At 42.1% G+C, this 18,223-nt stretch overlaps 1 protein-coding gene across 11 annotated transcripts in view; it reads right to left on the bottom strand.

The window, feature by feature from the left end:
• Nucleotides 1-18,223, bottom strand: part of LOC139143378 (homeobox protein Mohawk-like) — a 122,881-nt gene that overhangs the window by 50,177 nt on the left and 54,481 nt on the right. Inside the window, exon 1 of one of the 11 annotated variants that reach the window (XM_070713648.1) lies at nt 12,721-13,026. The exons of 9 other annotated variants lie outside the window; for them this stretch is intronic. The gene's annotated coding sequence lies outside the window, so the exon portion shown is untranslated. Of the gene's footprint in view, nt 1-7,361; nt 7,671-12,720; nt 13,027-18,223 lie in introns of those variants that run through there. One more of the 11 variants, XM_070713647.1, reaches the window with a different exon arrangement.

Here is an 18,223-nt window from a genome sequence, read left to right as displayed (position 1 = left end):
CCACGATTATACGCTCTGTTTCTCTCAAATCACGAACATTTTTCTATTTAAGCATGTTTCTAGTTCGCTTGAGCGCACGTCATTTTCAAACACCCAAAGACACACAAAAAATTCTGTGTTGCATTGCAAATGTTACATGTAAAAGGCGGGGAACACGTAAAGCCAAAACCATTGTCCAAGCTCATAAAAAGCATGTGGACATTGCAGTCAAACTGTGTGTTTCATGGTTCGGTGACTTACAACCTAAATGTACAGATGTACTTTTGTTAAGTGATGCACTATAAATTAGTGGCATGTGATAACAAGCACATATACGCTGGTTGAAACCTATATTGTCGTAGCTTCCCATGGAAAAAGAGTTACGACATGGATAAAGCACAAGGCATAAATACACAGCACTTTTCAAACTCGGCGCGATACTTTTGGTTGATGCACGGGACAAATTGACGACGGGAATTTTCCAAAGGTAGTGACATAAAGGTAGTGCTGTAACACTGTTTTCCATGCGCACGTTTTTTGTAAATCTCTCAGAACATCTTGGATTCCCCCGACTTACATCGAAGTATCGAGAACATTTTATGCAAACTTATAAACTACGTGTAACAGGGCGCGAAGCCCGTGAGACAGTCGGGGGCCCGAGGTCACGTGGTTGAGCTGCTTCAAAACAACTTTGCAACCTCACACGTTCATAAAACAATTAAATAAACGACGTAGACCCGTAAAATATGGAATCATGAACTGCGATAATGGAAACCATACATAACTGAAGAATCCCCTACTGCCATTGTTGACCTTTCGCTACCGAAAAAATTCCAAGCTGAATTTCTCAAAGTTCGACCCTTCAATAGCTCGAGCCAGCCATCATTCATCAGAGGAAAGTATAAATCATGTTTCTTGTTCTCATAGTGCGTCATGGTTTGTGACAAACTTACTGAGCACACGACAAAAAGTGAGTCAGGCGTTTTTGGCGGGAAGCGCGGCTGTTATCCATTACTTCGTCAGACATACTCAGACATACGCATGCCTGTTAAACTACACTGGCTTCCGTTGTAGACTGCGTCCTACAGCGTAAAGCCGTGCAGTGAACCACTCGAAAAGGAACACGCGAGGTCAAAGCGTCAGGAAGTAGACCTTTTAATACAACGGACCCCTAAATCCTCATCAAGACAGAACCATGTAAGGTTTGGCTTCACTGGCTATCTCATAATCACAAGGGACGAACTAATAATCCCCGCAAAACCATCCCGACTCATACCGCTTCCCCAGATACCAATGTGGACAGATCTAATTCCTTTTTACGTTAAAATGAAATTATTAATTAGAAACCTGATAGCTTACTGTAGCATCGCGCGTGGTATTGGTTCCGACTGTAATATAGAGGCAAATACACTACCAAATAAGTTATACCGATATCAGATACTCGTCAGTTTCTACGTCATAGCACCTGGCTTTGCGCACATGCCACCGGGGATGGAGTGGAGCTGCAAGTCAACTATCCTCACTTTCTTATAGTGGTTTTTGTTTGTCCTACTTTGTTTAGTTTTGGTTTTGTTTCACAAGGACAGATAAGACATCACTGTAAAAACATGGCTTGCAGTCTTCGGGGTTGGTCGTATTCTCAGAGACAGATGCACGCAGGGGCTGAGCGGAGGATGTCATTTTATACACAAACCTTTCTCTCAAAAGAAACCAGCTCCATAATTTTCAAGGGGTTGTTGATCCATTTGAACCCTGACTTGCATAAAAGTTCAGTGAATCATTTTGTGGGCAGTGAGATCTTTAAGGATAGCACCGTTGCTTTTATCAAATAAAGGCAATTTTTATTCTGCTAACGAAAAGCATTCGTTGACATTCCGGAACGAAATCAACTGTAAAACATATAGTGTACACGATGAACCGTATCTGGACAATCAAAGATGGCTTGCATAATTGATAATAATAATCGAGCGATCTGAATAAATGAAAAATATTATGGTCCTTCAAGCATTAGAAATACAGCACGCAGATTTGCTGTTTCGGAGAACCAGCGTCGTTTAAATATAGCCTCGTTCTGACTACATCGATATAGTTTCCGTTCAGTTCTATAAAATCATGATACCTTATCTTCGTGTCTCATCACGAGAACGATGTTTCGCTTGTTTCGATATTTCGTGACACGGAATAAATAGAAGGCAACTATGGCAAGACCAAAGGAAATGTGTTTTAATTTTACCTTCTATATTTCGCACACTTGCGTGGACACGCTTTCTGCTCCTTAATAGAGAGAGTTTACTGCTGTTATTGTTGCAATTTATCTTAATTCATGGACGCTCTCGAATTTCTCTGGGTTCTCTGACGGATTGTATTAACGCTAATTACAACGTCTGGGAGTTCTTATTGATACATACAACATGAAATGAAATATTATGCAGAGCACTGGACGGTGGTCACGCCGATTAAATGAAGTAAATGTTAGGGTGGATTGCAGGGTGCTGATCGACAGATACATGGTAAGTGATAGAAAGAGAGAAACACGTACATACATACATACATACATACATACATACATACATACATACATACATACATACATACATACATACACTGACAGATGTATACTTTTATACAGAACAAATGGTCGGGGTCATCGAACTGGCCATCTGCAAAGTTCATGCCGAGGTCACAGAGCACCATTTAAACAAATGTCCCAAGTAATAGCGCTTCCTTTCTTGTAGTTATTTTGGTCATTCTCCCCAGATGTACTCTCCACGTCAATGACGTCATACAGTGTGAGTTTCGTAACAGATATGGCGATGGTTTCAAAAAATAAAAATCCTAACTTGGGACGATGCACAAAATGTCGCTTTAACTTTATTTCTGACCATGCTATGATATTTTTGGATCGCCAAATGTCACAAGCCGAAAACCCCTATCATGATTTGGAGTAGCAGTCATTAGTTTGAAAAAAAGCCTGTCGCCCTTGTTGAAAAAATATTTAAAAATTCAACCAGCAGATTATTTTGATGGTGGGAGTTGTGTTGACAAATGAAGCTTAACGGGGCTCCAGAGAACTGTCGTAATGACTCCAACTCTTGGTCCGGTGTCTGCAGGCGTGTTTGTTCAGATGGCATGGATATAACATAAAGTTGTAACTTGTCGAAGAGCTCTGACTGGGAAAAAAGAGAGCGGTATAAAAAGCGTGGGAAGCCGATTGAGTGAGCTGAGGGGTCTCTCTTATGTAAATTACCGAGAGTACTGCTCAACTTGTAATAGTTGTGGATTAACAAAGTTGGTGCAATATTCCCGTGCCCGGTTCCCTGACGATAACCGATGAAACCCATCTTCACCGGGCAAAATTGACCACCAGTTATGGACATTGGCAGTCGATAACTTACGACGTAAACAGTGTTATATCGAGGAATCTGCTACGGCATTAGTCAGCAAAGAGCTTGAACGAGTTTCTGCCAGAGATAACCTCAAGAATTTTTCGAGGAATCGAAAATAGGTTTATAGGCATCCTTTTCACATCGCAATCTTGATCACCGCAGAGAGTGACGCAGAGGCCGCTAATTCAAAATGAAAGTAAACGAAACATAAAAGCTGTGTAATCTATATTGTAGTCTGTTTCTCACAATCTGACATCTATGTGCGAGTTGCTCCAATTTTTTCCAACGGAAATTGGCCCCTCGTAGAAAATTCCTGTCAAATCTCGACACACATCACTGTCTGTTTGTCAGGAAACACAGACCATTTGCGTTTCCTGGGGAAAGCGAAAGACGGCAGAGAGAGGAACTCCTCAGAGCTCACAGAGAATATGATCGCCTGCGCACTGTGATGTGCTCGCACGTTCCAGTGTCTCAATAAAATGGGAAAGCTGTGATGCCAGTCAGCTGTGATGAGTGAAATAATGCAGTCGACATACAGTTGGCGGTAGAATCAAGAGTATCAAAGCAAAAAAATCCATGCCCGCCGGTTAGAGTACACCTCCATAATAGCGATAACTAAAGAAGGGAAGGTCGTCTTTCGGGGTACCAAAACCACAACCAGCAACCCTGGGGGTCAAAGGTTATTCGGGGAACTGATGTTCTAAATTTTATAGCGCAACTTCATTACTCTCATTGTAACAACAACAAGGTGAGGATGAGTTACAACGTCCGGATGTTAAGTATTCCTCCGGTCCGCGATTAACTGATCGGACTAACATACAAGCGTCGAGCCAGGGACGCTAAGATGTATCGTGGCTGCATCGTTCGTATATGAGGAGTGTAGAACTTAAACCGATTTTTCTTTTCTTTGCGTGTTTGACCCCTTAGGCTACGACAGTACATGTCATGCATTAGACGGCTGGTTATGCACGTAGGTATGCACCATGGCCTTATTGCCAATAGACCTCTCCTATCGACAGGACGGCGACTTGATTGTGAACTGTGCTGTGATCCCGGCAGGCAAGGCCACGGGGGCTCTCCACTGTGAGACATATCTACTTATATTGTGGGAAATCCGGAAACATACATCACACCTGAGATACCGCCCGTTAAATGATGATGCAATGTGGTTGATGGTACTTCAATCATTGTTTCTGTGGTGTTGAACTTGAGACTCTATCGATCGGCAGATTAGGAACTTTCACAAACGTGAAAGTCGTTGTTTTATATGACTCCCTGACCAACAAACATAAATTCAACTTTCCGATATTTTGAATTTTTTAAACGCGCTAGAAGCACTGCCTCACCATCTTGGGCAGACGTTTTAATACCCTATCGACAAAACAATGTGTCGTACTGCCATTGTAAAATTGAATATGGACTACAGGTATAGGACTTACGTACAATGGTATAATTCGGTATTATCCTGAAATTCTCACTTCTCAATGGAACTCTACAGCCCTTTAGATCATGGTGCATCATCGGGGTGCGACAGGTCAAGCACTGGTAATGCCAAAGTCAGTAAATTCTTGGTTTTACGTCAACGCGCGTAGGTTTTCGGAGTTTTTTAGAAAAAAAAAACGTGAAATTGTCTTAAGTAATTCCCATTGATTGCAAACTAAGCCATGTCTTTCACACATGACAAAATGTATCCTTACAGCGGTCATATTACAGCCATTGAACCACGTAGTGACGTAAACGGTACACTCTAAAGACAATTACAGGGTAAAACTTAGACTAAGACAACTCATTTGGATTTGGGGGGGTTTTGTTGTGTGTGTGTGTGTGTGGTTTATGACCGCTTGCCCGACTAGCTTTTGGAATTTTTAGTAGACGCATAACAACATTTTTATATACGTTGGCCTTACTTTTGATTGCAGCGGCGCGGAATAGCAAAAATACTGACAAATATGAAATCACGTAAGTGCCAAGTTTCCCCTTACTATTGGCCGATTACAAAATTCACACTGTGAGCAGAGATGAAGGCCTAGTGTCGGTTCCCACAAACATCAGATTCCCGCTTTTAAGCGTCAGTAACCGTTACTTTTAATGATGTTTTCAACCATTTTTGTTTTCAATGTCAATGACAGTTTCTTGTTCTACTCCAGTACCAAAAGCATGTTGAGATACACAGTGTGGAGCTTGTAAGCTCAGCCTGTTCAAGTGTAAACTGCATTATTATTGTTTACAAGTGAATTCTGGTCCCGATTAAAATTATAATGTAAAGAGAAACAGTGTACTTTGCACGTATACACATCGTCGGGAGTAGAACAAGAACAAAACAAAATGGTGAAAAAAATCAACAAAAATTTCAGCTACTGTCTTTCTAAGACTGGCAATTTCGACAAGATTCCTCCAGTGACTAAGGCAACAAGGAATCCATTGTTTTGAACGACTCCGCGGCATCTCTTCACCCAGTCTATCCCTCTTCCTCATTAAATCCCGATAAACACTACCGTCTGTTAGCGCTGGCAAACCACGCAATAAACATTTGACGACCCGTGATAAATTATCGAAGAAATGTGAGAAAATTCTAAAATTGGAACACAAACTTGGGACGGGCACGGCTCTGGTTGCTTCGCGGCGTTACAAGAGCGCAACGAGGGAAAGCCAATCGCGTGTGGGCGACACGCGGACAATCAACGCTGCCCTCCCAGAGTACGCAGCCGATTTCACAGCTGTGATCGACTAAGAGCACAAGTCACGTGGTTCTCGTCAAAAGTTGAAAGCATGATGCCTCTCATCCACTATGTATGTTCTTGAGTTAGCTTATCTGCGATTCGTCCATCAGGCGGTTCGATGGAGAGGGGAAAACCGCGAAAACAAACGCCAAAACAATCCGTTGTCGGAGGGGACGATGAGTGGGCGTTTGTTTAGAAAAGGAAAGTCACCCGTGACCGTACATTAGTACGAGTCAACGTACAAAACAACATCTAGGCGGGACGGTCGTTTCCGAACTGCCAATAACCTTTACCATACCCCCTTTGTTAATAATGGCCCCGTCACTCAAAGTAAAGATAACTGCTGGGTAAAAAATAGACACTAGAACTCACGATTTCAACCAACGATTTGCTCGCGTCCAGTAATTTTGTTATACACAATCTGAGATTCTCCAGAACATGTTCGCTATCATATTTGGATGGAAGAGTACCCGTAATACAAGTTACAACCATTTGTTTTGTCCTCGAAATTACGTAAGCGTAATTAAAATAACTGAGGACTCGTCCGAGTCGGTTTATCCCAGTCTTTTATTCATAAGAAGGGGCGAAAGTACCCCGTCGAGATAGTTTATACCTTTCGCTATAGCTGACTTAATAGAAATTGTATTGTTGCTGTTATTTGCGTACATCCAATACGCTATCTCTGCTGCAAATCAGCGGGTCGCTAGCTTCTGATCCGCCTGGCGGCCAACACGGTGACATTGGTTTGAAAGCCATGTTTATCAGTAGCTAGAGCGGCCTTATCGCGGCTACCCAGGAGTCTTGCTACGGTTGCACTGTTTCTGTTTTGTTTTTTCCTGGCCTACCTCTAAAATGTGGGTAGTGGATGATGACGATGGCTGGGCTTCGCAAAGCAGGGGAACCTTGAGTGGACGGTGCAGGACGTTATACCGCGGGCCAGCCGAATCGTTGTGGAGACAAAAATGCGATGTGACGAGATGCACTACTACTAACAGAATGAGTGCTAGGTGGTGCGAGAAAATAGATCGGAAGCGAGAGTGCGTCATTTAGTGGTCACGATGATACACGTTTTGCATTATTTGAAACAAACCATTCGCTGATGTTTCACACCAGCGGTAGGCATCGCATCGGGGAACATCGATACAGAGTAAGCGAGCGACCCTATCGAAATTGTACGTGTACAAATTCAGTAGCTTGGGTGAGTGCAAACGTGTTTCGGAGCTCGGTTACAACATAACCTAAACGTACACTGCGAACTGCGTAGATTCGTACCCACCTCGTGTCTGCTGCTCAGCTGAGGAATTACTACAAGGTTTCCGGCAGCCCTCCAACAGCACATGGGAGCGCGGAGAGAGTCACTGCAAAACTGAAATGTGTCGAGTCGGATGATTGACAGCCGAGCGTGATTACGCATGCGCAACCAGCTCACTCCCGGCCCGGCTTCCAGTCTTGGTGTACGAACAAAGGAGCCTGCTCGTGGGCTATTTATTTCGTCATTCGCTTCCACGGCGCCGTGTAATTCCCATCGACAGCATTCTTTTTTGTTAGCTGGCGAACTGAGCCGACTTCGGACAAGACACGACGTGGCAAATTCTCCGCGGAATTCCCGCGTAATGACCGCCCGCAGGGAAACTCACCGGCTCAACGTCATTCGAGCCGCGCAATGGGAATACTACCCTTGTCTGGGATTAACCGTAAAGCATAGTCGCCAATCTTGCGGTTTTGCTAATCCATCCACCCCTCCATTGCAATCAATTATCTAAACTATGCGACTGCCTTCACGGTACCAGGGTTTGGGACATGTAGGTCGTTTCAAATTCCACGAAATATATCGGTGTCCTTTAGCGTGCTAAAGACATCGTACACGCTCCCTAACACGGTCAAGTGCATCTGGAAATACGATGTGCGTGAACTTGAGAGATCCAGTTACAGTATCACCTGCGATGGAGAGTGGCAGAGGTAGGGGCCGTACTCCCACAGTGAAGGAGATCGTTCTTTCCATGAACCGCAAAACACCGAGAAAAGACGGCAGACATGACTCACAATATTACCAATGTACAGTAGAAATACCAGTAAAACAACCCCTAAACAGGAATGTTTACTTACATCGCGATAATAGCTAATGAAGCAGTGACGGCAGCCCCACACCTTTAAGGGGACAAAGTCGGCCATTTTTCATGAATTTTGTTTGATACAAGATACTACTTACATCGTTTGACTTGTTGAAAGATACTGAATAAATGGGTGACCATGCATATTGTCGACCCCGGTTTTACACAAATTAAATGAAACCATCGCAAAATTCATTTTCGTGATGGTTTCATTTATGGTGTCTTTAAGCGGGGTCGAATATATGCATGGTCACCCATTCATTCAGTGTCTTTAAACATGTCAAACAATATAAGTAGTATCTCGCATCAAACACAATTCATGAAAAATGGCCGACTTTGTCCCTTTAAAGAGTAGCACGCACTGTGACGTGCGTCACCATTGCACAGCGCATGTGCAAGTCCTTTTTAGGGAAAAAAACGTGTTCATGAAGGTAACATGCACCTCGAAAGTTTGAGCGTCCGAACATCTGTCCTGAGGCACATTGTACCTTAAAACCTGACAGGCGATTTGTTCTTCTATCGCCACATTTCTATTCTAAATTATTAGAAAATACGTTCACATTTTCGATTAAATCAGCCAAACACGAAGAAAATGTGAGCCATTCTAAGATGAAAAAAAGTAATTACAAAGCACGGATGTAGTAATGCCGTCGATTCAAAGCTATCGTGTTGATCACCTAGTCATTGGAATCAACCATACAGTCAAAATAACAATGCCTTTAGCAAATTTGCGATTGTCTCTTTTCTCATTTTAGTTTATGAAGTACATGTTTGTTATCTCTGCGTATTCAAAAACAAGAACTGAAAATACTCCGTGGTGTACAGGCTTGCCGATGTTAACGAATCGACTTTCGTCTGGTAATTTCACCAACTATTACCTATAACAATTTGATATATTCCAGATGGACATCTTTGGTTCACCGTTTACGGGTCATATAATTTTCAAACTGTCCAGGCCTCAACCGGCACAAAAATACACTCCCCGGGCTATGGGCTTCTGTAAGCTTCTCATGCGCCCGACGCCAATTAAAACCAATGCCCAGCCGTACAAGGACGACGAACGCGCATGTATTTCAGTCTAGGGGCAAGTACGCACATTGGACCTCCGCCCCTTTCCACATATAGCTGCAGAACCCATTTTAAAATACCGCGGATCTTTATTAACCTCGAAACCCCAATCAACCGATGATCCATGCCGTTTTCTAAGTAACAGACTAAGGTCAAGAGCTGAAATCTAACAGATACGCTCCCTTGTCGATGACATTGGCTACATGCAATTTACAACACAAGGTCGATAGATACGGCATGATGGTGGGTCTTTGATTTGATAACTTCAAAGTGCATCTCTCTCTCTCTCTCTCTCTCTCTCTCTCCTCTCTCTCTCTCTCTCTCTCTCTCTCTCTCTCTCTTTTAACAGCACACATATAAAATTAGCACTGTGAAAAACAGAACGATTGAAATATACTAGGATACAAGTTCATGATTGAACCTCCAATTATCATTCTTGATTTCAAGCTCAGCGTATAAATTCTGGGAATTGTGTGACTACAGGTTCACATCTTCTCTTCTCAGACAACTTCCATTAAACATACGATTGTCTCAGATATAACTGCGATGTCAAAAATTCTCACATTGTATTCTGGTTTCGGAGCTAGGAAGCAAGTCACCCAGAGAGTACCGATGTTTATAAGTGACATTTTGACCGCCCTAAAGGTTACTAAAATTATTTACATAGCAATGTAAGCTGAGGCTTATTCATTAAACTTTGTTTGAGCAAATTGTTTTCAGCAGATTCATGGACCAAAGAATCGATATGGCGACGACAGATAAATTCATTCGACAAGTGACGCGCGTTTAGATAGACTGCTAATTAGCATACCAGCATCGACATATGAATTGCCATGTTTATTTTCATAATTTTTGGACGGGTACAAAAGATACATATTTTCATGCATTGAATGGAAAATATATGCCCCTATTCACGACGGATCATTGTCACTGGTGAATAGAAATGATTAGCACTGTGTACTCTGTGAAATATTGTGAAAAATGCATGTCTGTGTCGACAGTTTACGAGGACATGTAAAGGGCATGTACGCAATCGACGCCATCTTTTCATAATCGTTTATTTTCATGATTTACATACTAATGATCGACACGTGTTCGGATAAGCCAGGCAGGTTGACTACGTCATATCTGCTCAAAAACCAATGACGTCTTTCTAATTGACTTGGCAGAAATTATAAGCAGACTAGATATCGCAGAAATTATGTCAAGTTGGCAGAGTTTTGTAGGCGACGACAGAGGTGGCGCCTGTTTCAGTAAATGTGATCAAAAAGGAAAACAGGATTGTAGAATACGAAAAACACTGCAGAAAGTATAGTAAGAAGTTGTTTCGCTTCTTCTGTGATGGAATTTGTTATTTTATACATTTTCTCGCCAAATGCATAAGAATTATTCAGTGCCATGAGTGTCCTGTCCACGAATAAGGGTTGGCTTTCTATTTAAAACGACAATTGTTTTCAAAATTGGTCTACTAAACAATAAACATCCTTCCCTTTTGATAAAAATTAACGGGCGGGGATGAATGGGAGAATTCATTTCAGTTTGAGGAAATGTACATTTTTTTATAGTTTTCATCTTCTGTCCAGATTCATAAACTATTTACTTTTTACGCAGATGTAGCCTACACATGATTTTTGAGCGTGGGAAGCGCCGTTCCATAGCTAGTCAGGAAATTTTTGCCGAAGGCTAATATAACCAACGTTATCATATCACAGAAGAGACTCTCTCTCTCCTTCATGTTAATCATTCCGATGAACGTTTAAGGCGAAGCGGTACACGTTTTTCTGCCTCAATTGTAAAAATTCTTATCTTCTGGGCTATGTAAATATTTCAGAATGGCACAGTAGAGTATAATCTGCACATGCGTGATAATTTTAAAAAGTCATGTTTTGCATATTAATTCATTAGGTTGTGATAATTTTTGCTGGGCACCAAATTCCAGATTGTTCTAATGGTTAAATCGGCCAATTCACGTGGAGTTTAGGCAATAATGTACACAGAGCGGCGACATATATCTACTAAACCAAAAAATGGTCTCGAGACAAACTTAGTTTGAAATTGTTTCTGCTTTGGCGTGGCTGGAAGACCTAGAAATACAGGAATTTAGCTTACAAGGTACACGAGGTTAAAGTGGTCAAGTTCTCGCTACGCGCTGCTGGCGTGGTTTGGTAACACAGTATCTTCCGAAACCATGCTGTTTGTTCGACACATCTTTCTGTTTAAAGGGACAGTGGCTGTGACCTTGAACATCTTACGGTGTAGTAAAAACATCTGTCAGCATCAAATTACAGTACCCTGTACAGAAGAATGGAGCCCTGACACCTGGTGCAGTGTCAATGTACTGTTGAAAGCATCTATAGGTGTGTCTCAAATGTTCAGATTCCCAAATGCTGCATTGTCCTCGCACCTGCGTGGACAGAGTTGTTTAACAAACCATATATTGCTTGATCTTAATCCCCGGGATCAAACCTTCCGCATGAGCAGGAAAGAGACTGGACAGAGTGTTCAAGCTATAGAAACAGAAGTGGCGGCTCGTATGCCATTTACATGTAACAGAACACGATGCACAGAACTGTACCGACGATCTCATTACGTCATTCATTAGCTATGCAAATATATGTTGGGTACATGAATGACATAATTTGTTTTCCATAAAATTGATTATGACCTCGTTTTGAGGCTAGGACGTGTGGTTATGCCACAAACCGCCAATCTGGCTTGTTTTAGGTAAACACGGCCATCAGAACCCACATGTTTTACGTTAACAGACGATTGAAATCCCCAAATAAAGCAGTGGCTGCGATTTTCCTCCATCGGAATAAGTACCGGAACACGGTTTTGGTACAACAGATGCTCTGTGTCTGATAGTGTGTGAAACTTCAAGCCTTGAACTTTGTGCCTGTGTAAGCGGCTCTGTGTATTGTCAGCGTGTGTCGAGAAGCCCCGCTTTATGGATTGTATCCATTAGAACCCAGTCGCGGACGGAAATGCTGAAAGCGAGTAATACAAGAAGTATGTCTTCCTGTCTCGAAAAAAAATCCATGGGCATCGAATTTCATCTGAATTTTTCATGAGACATTATCTTTTTGGGCACCATTTTCGCGTTCATGTTCGTCGGTCAACCTTTTTAAATGCGCAGGGGTCAGATTAAGTAGTCGAAAGTGGGGTATTGGTTTAGACTGAGCTTAACTGTGTCGGAATGGATAGACGAAATTGAGTAGGATAGCTAGGGGGAAATATACTCATAGTGGAATGCGGGCCCGGTGCTTGTCTAACACAAGGCACGAAAAGTCGACAGCAAATAAAGGTTGAGATTTCTTTTTATCTGGAGATAGTTTGTAAAGAGGAAACGATTGCTGTACCGTAATTGAACAAACACTCAGGCGAATTCATGGGCGTCCTTACGCCAAAGTTGACCGAAAAACTTCTGTTCAAATTTGAACGGTCTTTTACGCTCACCTTGTTAGCCGGACGCCTTGTCTTTCCAACTGGCAAATGTTGACTCAGGCTCCGTTTCGCCAATACATGCGACGCGGCCGACGCGCAGTCTTGGAAAAGCATTTACCGCCTGTCCACAGATCGATCCGCACACCGATGTGCACCAGGAATATCAACAAACAATCCGTTTCGGCGAGAGGATGACCCACAGTGACCCTTACTCCTGCGAGGTCAAGCTAAGGTCAACCGGATCCATTGCTTGCCCACGATAACATTTTTTGGCTGATTCTCAACATGGCTGTGAAAGCGGCAATAACAGGCGCAAGTACGGATGTGCCTTTGAGCCGACCAATGAAAGGTGACGACGTCCAAAGTACGCAACGTAATTCACACACTCTGACGCAATTCCTGACCTGACAATATGTTTGTTTATATTTACGATTCGCCAAAGTATTCCAGCACTTCGCGTGGAGCTAAATTCGGAGCTTTCTCTGCTGGTGTTGTTTTATCGGCGACATAAAAACGTCTGTTTTTTTAGGCTAGAGTATGATTAATTCTCATTTTATTGTCTTGTCACTGGAGATTTCTGACTACATTGCGGAGTGGCCGCGCTAACTGTAGCGACAAAGTCACCCGCTCAATAAGTCTTATCCACTTTTGTGCACCCTGTTTCTGACTTCAAATAAGCAAATCGTGATATTGTGATATCCAGCAAGATGCGGAATATTTTGCATCTAAAAGGGACAATAACAGTAATGTTTGATATTTTTTCAACAAAATGTTCTTCTCGCCGTAAATTGAAGTTCAAATGCAACATATTAACCTTCTACTAAAGAAATGCATTGTGCACGATAATGATAATGTAATCATGTTACTGTTATTGTTGACAAATGAATTCCAGTGCGGACACCAACTCAGTTGTCAACAATAATGTACGCCAACACACATATACAGACTGAGTTGTTGGCAGCTTGAGCACTGCAGCACGAGTAAAACACGAAACTGTATTTTGCTTACCGAATACTTGAAAACATATTAAAATATACAACCATGGGATAAAATAAACTTTATGGTGTTGTATTAGTTCTAAAAAATAAATTCCTCAAGATGTCTCCGCTATTTATACATTATTTCACACGTGTAGCTTTCCCTTCGCTATACGCGTTTCCGCCGGAACGACCAAAAAAGCGCGGACTCTCCATTGAATTAAAACTACGTGACGGCTGGCAGAGGGGAGTGACACCATTCCCAGGCTTGTCAAAGCCATCCTCTCTGCATGTAACAGTTGCTTACCTATTTGTCAGCATATTTCAGTTCCGCAGTTTTCACTGTCAGTCATTAATAGTGACCGGGTCGTTTGATAAACGATAATATTGCGTGTCCCGGGTCAAATTGTCACAGGGAACAGACATTCTTTGGTGTGCGCCCTCTATCACTCTCTCTCTCTCTCTCTCTCTCTCTCTCTCTCTCTCTCTCTCTCTCTCTCTCTCTCTCTCTCTCTCTCTCTCAATCGAAATGACCTCAAATCGAAAGACGTCAGCTTTTGCTAATTTTTTTCTCAACGAAACTTTGAACCATTCTCATTCAAAATTAAGAACACAAATCGAGGATCACATTGCAAATTTTGGTACTCTGGAAACAAATCACCTTAAATTTATTCGAAATTCAAAAAAGGGAAACTTAAGTTACTCAATAAACTTCGAAGTGGTAGACCAATATAAGAATTGTAGAAGTTTTAGATTTCGAATATCTGTTCCCTAAGTTCATTGTACCTAATGAACCTAAAACAAAAATTCTTCGCACCTTTGACCTTCGTAATATTACATTTGAACCCTGCAACATGTTGTTGAACCTTCTAAACTTTTCTGTAAAGTGTTAACGGTGAAAACGTTCAGACTGTGTGAGTCTCAAGTGAAATGACTTTTGGGAAAGCAACGTTATCAATTGTAAATGGAGCTACAGCGAGCGACATTCATCTGTAGAGACAGGCTCACAAACTGTTGGGTGTGGTGAGTTCAGATGAGGCCGTACTGTGTAAGCGTCCCTTAGGTCCCGGCCACACACTCACACACAACATGACCTAGCTGTGCCTGTGATGCAAAAAAACGGGGACACCCAATCGATTTATGGTTTCATGTACGCAACAAGAGACGCTGTAAATGAGCGTAGATCGTCACCTTTAATCACTTGTACATATGGACACTAACCCGAGAGAGTTAGCTACCACCATGCGCCCAACCCCAGAACGAGCTCTGACAGATGGCAACAGCCACGTCGCGACACTGCAGCAAACGTACAAAGTTCGGCGCAATTTATTTTTTCGAGACACGTGTCGCATCGAAAAGAAATATTATGAAATATGTTAGGTCCACCTTATTTTTAAATACTGGCCGGGGCCATTCCGCCAAAATCGAGCAATTACGGGGGCGTACATCTGCCACACCGCAACATTGGACTAAATTTCGGAGAATTTTCAAGTTTCTGGAAAAGGAATGTCAGCATCCAAAATTAATTTATGCTGAAGATCGACTCTGAAGCTGTCAGTTATATGGCTGAAATATTACGACAAATAGGCGAGTTGAGAAAATTCTCGACTGCACCATTTTTTCCTGTCGAACACATGAAAATAGACAAAGACTAATAAATATAAAGTTCATGTAATATATGTATGTTTTTCCTATTCTAACATTGACTCGTCACCACACCGTGTTTTCGTTTCTAGCGAGACAGTGAAATTCGAATTCTATTTTTAACCTCGACTGGGCACATAAATCACCTTCTGGACTCGATCGTCGGTGTGCCAGCTTGGACGCTCGGCGACTAAACCGACCTCACTTCTAACCAAGAAACACTACACCTGTTACAACGTCTGGCGTGGGTGACATGGCCGACCCCATTGCCTTGACAGTTGATCAGCGTGTCACTCCGCAATTAGACGAAGAAAAAAGTTCAATTCACCGAAAATGCTCCCTTCCATGTGGATTCTATTATTCGGGGTAGCCATCCGTAAAGACTAAACCTTAAAACGATGCAACTTGAACCGCATTTCCATCACCACAGGAATGTCCCCATTTTGTGTGTACTAAAGACAGTCTCCGCACAAAGTGTTCGACCCGAACTACCGACTGTCACTCTTTGCAGTGACGCAGGCGCAGTAGACCAGAACATGACGGCGCTCTCCCCACCTGAAGGAAGACTCGACTCCAGGTCGATTCGATTTTCGCTTGAAGGGACCACTCGTGTCGCAATAAATCTAAAAGGAAAAGGGACCTTTCTCGATTGACGCTGCGAGCAAACGGCAAACAGGGGTCCTAGGTGACGACACGGACCAACCTCTAGCACGCCCAAATCCTGGGCGATGTGCCCAAGTTCCATCAATTATCCCGCATTTCCGTCCCAGACAATTTGTGGCAGGTTTCTTGGTTTCCAGTGTCGGTAGAAGTACAATGGGCTGCGTGTTTGAAGCGTGGAGGTGGTAGTAGACTTTTTACCTCCATGTTTTGAGTGAAAAAGGGCCGGTGTTTGAAAGAACTAGATGTTTGATCTTCGTTATTATCATGTATAAGTAACTTCAAAACTACTGCGTCGGTTTTTGTACGTTCGTGGAATCCAGTTTCTCTTAGAGGTGTCCTAAAAATGTTTATTTTTAATGCGAGGTGTGCCCTGTTTGCCGGTACAACCGAGGACACTAGAGAGTCTCCCCATAAAAGTCCAAATCGATAATACAATGGTTAACGCGCCATTACGCAAACCGACAACGATTTGCTTTTAAAATCTCCGAATAACTAACGCATGCAAAATCATACTACAGTGGCTGTAAACGTGTTCGCCACGGCTAAACACAGCTAATTCGAGGTGTAAAAACCATAAAAGAGTGGTTTGCTATTTGGCCTTCGAAGTAAAACATGATCCGGTGGTTGTATACACTGCGTGTTGACATTCGGAATGCCTGTAAGGCATCAAAGGTGAAACAAAGTTATGACCCGGTGGCCCCGGCTGGGGAAAAATGAAAAATGTTCACGATTGATTGCCGAATATCCCCAGCAGCACGGCCTCGTACTCACGGTAAACGGTGACACGCTTAACACCAGGGTTTTTTCAAACCAAAGGAAGTCACGTTTTTGCAGTTTAACGATTTCTTCGGGATTGATCCAGGATTTAGGCTGAATCTAGCAAAGATGACGCCAAGGTGAGGGCGACATTGACGTCAAAAGCAAGATTAACTTTCCCATACCTGTTAAATCTCACATGGTTCTTCATCCGTCTAAATGCACATACCTCGGTCTCGCTTGAAAAACAGCAAGTCGTCTATCTGGTTGAGCAAGACGGTCTGCCCAAGACGTTCTTTAACCCTTTGAGTGCTGTAATTTTTTCCCAAAAAATTTTAGTGCAAGATTTTACCAATTTTTATGAATTTTCCTGCAATTTTTTTGATAATTTTGAACCTAATGGTCATTATATTTTATCGGCTACAGTTTCTTATCAAAATTTTGGCAAAATTCTTTAAAAATTTGACTGGCATTTATTTTTTTAAGGTGACAAAAATTGACTTTGGCGCTCAAAGGGTTAAACTTTCTTGAGTTTTTTCGTTACAGCGTACACGATCTCTCGATCAAAATATTTAAAGCAAGCCAAAAATCAACAAGCAATGTTATTCTCAGAGGTGCTGAAAGTTGACGTCAAAGTCTTTGCATGTCAAGACTATATTGTCAACTCGTGATAAATTTGCTTTTAAGGGAGTTTGCACCTCGAAATGGAAAGACTTAAACTTTTGCCAAGACTTTTCTCCCTGAAACTTTCAATTCTTTTCTTTCCAAATCATAAATAAAAATCAGGGGTCACCGCGCAAAGTTTGGTACTAGAGTAACAAACTACATAACATTTACCAATGGTTGAAATTCAACATGGCTGCCATCTATTTGTTAATTCAATTGGGAAAATTAAAATTTTCGATTTTCGAAAAACTTAGATGGTGAAAATTTTTCTTAAAAATCTACCCTCGCAAGCGGTAGACCAGACAGTATTTTTTAAAAACGGAGAACCCTAATATATGTCCCTGACGCATATATTAGTTCTGCCTTGAAGTACATGTATTTACGAGATAAAATACCCATCACTGGAGACAACAAACTGTTGTAAATGAATGGCGAATGCAGAAACAATTAAAATATCAACACATATCTAAGCCGAAAATCTCACGATGGATTGCTTCAGTCCTATCACCGCGACAAAATTCGAAAGGAGGTTAGCCACGCGCCGAAAGGCGACGCGAAAGCGGGTTCCGTGGTATAGCAGTCACTCTGTCAACTGTATAGCCGTATATACGTATGTATATACATTATAGCCGTGACCACTGTGCCTTCCTAAAATGCGGGAATTATCTCTGTTATTGCTAATGTTAATATTTACGAAATCTAAGTGGAGATGGCGCATCAACAAAGGGCCTAATTGGTTGTTTTGGTGGTGCTGAATCACCGGGAAGGTCAGGGTGACATCACAGGGGGTCAAAGATCACTGAAACATT

The sequence above is a fragment of the Ptychodera flava genome, chromosome 11 (genome assembly GCF_041260155.1).
Source record: "Ptychodera flava strain L36383 chromosome 11, AS_Pfla_20210202, whole genome shotgun sequence".
Lineage (NCBI taxonomy): Eukaryota > Metazoa > Hemichordata > Enteropneusta > Ptychoderidae > Ptychodera > Ptychodera flava.
The sequence above is the reverse complement of the archived record's forward strand: the minus strand, read 5'-3'. Positions and strand labels throughout refer to the sequence as shown.